The sequence below is a fragment of the Nilaparvata lugens genome, unplaced genomic scaffold, assembly GCF_014356525.2.
Source record: "Nilaparvata lugens isolate BPH unplaced genomic scaffold, ASM1435652v1 scaffold8701, whole genome shotgun sequence".
Classification (NCBI taxonomy): domain Eukaryota; kingdom Metazoa; phylum Arthropoda; class Insecta; order Hemiptera; family Delphacidae; genus Nilaparvata; species Nilaparvata lugens.
This window is the reverse complement of record NW_024094445.1, coordinates 4,166-6,377: the sequence shown is the minus strand read 5'-3', so window position 1 is coordinate 6,377 and position 2,212 is coordinate 4,166. Positions and strand designations below refer to the sequence as shown.

At 29.2% G+C, this 2,212-nt stretch overlaps 1 long non-coding RNA gene across 1 annotated transcript; it reads right to left on the bottom strand.

The window, feature by feature from the left end:
- Positions 1-993: 993 nt before the first annotated feature.
- Positions 994-1,898, bottom strand: LOC120349200. The gene is made up of 2 exons (XR_005570298.1): positions 1,779-1,898; positions 994-1,323 (listed from the first exon to the last, which is right to left on the bottom strand). It is a non-coding gene; the product is annotated as an uncharacterized LOC120349200 (long non-coding RNA).
- Positions 1,899-2,212: the final 314 nt, after the last annotated feature.

Genomic DNA, 2,212 nt, shown 5'->3' with positions numbered 1-2,212 from the left:
CATGGAATCTATTCTATCATCTTGTATAGTTTAACTCGGTAAATTCCTTTTTCATAGTTGCAGTATTCCTCATATATTGAGGTCCACGTTATAATGGCAGTGTTTGATTAAATGGTATTGCTATCCTTGTCTATCATCCAACAAAGTGGATAGTGCTATCTCTTTCTAGCTTCGCTCAGTTGCCAGATCGTCTTCTAACAATGTAGAATTATCAATTAATTAACAAAATATTTCATCCCAATCTTCAAAATTCATCATGAGTTTTTTGAACAATATAATTTCTGCTTTATCAATAATATATTGGATATTTGAACGAGAATGAACAGTTAATTATTACATCAATAAACATGTATCAGCTCCCGTCTATAGAAGGCATTGACAAGACAGAGTGTCGGCAACGTTGTTCTCCTATCTTTCTCCACTTCCATATAACGTGGACCTCACTATAGTTCAGCCTCGTGGAATTCCCTCTTCATAGTGACAGTACTCCTCATGGATTACATCCATGTTTCTAATTTAATTCATCTGACAAATTGGAGCGATTTGAATTGTCATGTACGTGACGCACGGAGTGATTGATGATGACCAGTCTAATCAATTGTTGATCTGTGGGAATTGGTTGATAAGGTTGATTGCTTGAGGGGGGATGTATTTTGTGGACTGTGAAATGTTACCTCAGTTTACCGCAGTTGAAATTAATCTTTGAGATGGGGAAGGAAATAATCCTCCGAATATTTAAATCAATAAATTGAATATATAGTTCAATATATTAACTAAAATATTCCATTTATATAATTTCCAACCCCTTCTAAGTAGCAACATTTAATTGAATGATAACAGCTCAACAATTCAAGATTTACCCCATTCATTACTTGTCATTGATGATTGTTAGGCATATTCAATAATCAACAATAAGATTGTAATCATGTTTGCAATTTAATATACATAATAGATCAAATAAATAGAATTTCCAAAAAATAAACAAATTTTAAATCAAGTAATTACAAATTTATTTATTATCCTGTCCCATTTATTTTTGCGAAGTAGTTGCCTGTGAATTTTCCATAAATTAATATTGGTTGTTTCGTAAATACCTGGTGTATTGAAGTGAGGAGGCCTCCGTACACTTTATTCAAATTTTTCACTTATTAATTTTTCACTGCACAAGAAGTTCTTGAAGTATCCTTTTTACGGCGAATTTAGATCTTTTCTGGAAATATTGGTTTCCTTGTGATGAGTTGGTCAGCAAGGATTCAGCTTCCATGGCCATAACTAAGACATCCTGTGATACTACGAGTCTACGAGTCTACGAGTCTATGACCGCTAAATAATAGAGAAACGAAAAGAATATATATAAATACTGTAATACTAAAGGAGAGATCAATAATACAGAATTTGCTCTTCTTAACAAAATCAACAATACACAAGATCTTTAATAAATTCATCAATAATAGTTTAAAGATAAATAATTCAAGATACTCGAAGTGAAGCTTCCAAAAGAGATTTTTTAAAAAGAAAAATTATAACTTGAATAAGGCTTTACAATTTTATTTAATTATTTATTTATTTATTTGACCAGCGTGACAAAGATAATTTGATATTTATTTATTTATTATTTAATTTTACTATTATATAAACTTGCATAGAAATATTTCCAACATTTTGAATTACGAGAATTAGAGCTGAAAAACAATTTAAGGAAAGCTGGGATTATTATAATCTGATCAGACTTGACTTATAAAACAATAAGTAAAGTATATAAATAAATAATGCTTTACCTGTACAGCGGAAATTGTAGAAATTACTATGGATACATATGTGATGAATGAGGTTTTCAACAAATATAAATAAATTGCCATAACTTAGGCCAGCTAGAATGAATACTCAATTAATTTTCGGACATGATTACTTTTTTTTTTTTTTTTTTTCTAACAAAATTCATACACTCTTGATAAAATTTGAAAGATAATCACTTGACATTATTTACATACAGAAACCAATATTTTTTCTACTCTATTACCCAATTAAGTGATAATAATATACATTTTCAAGTATTTTATCATTTATCAAAACTCTTCTTTGATTCACTTTATTCCCTTACTTTATTTACAACAATCTGATGAAATAGAAACACTGCTATTCACCACTATTCATCAAAATTCATTAACACTAAAGCAAAATTATAACTATAAACTATTTCAATAATCTATCT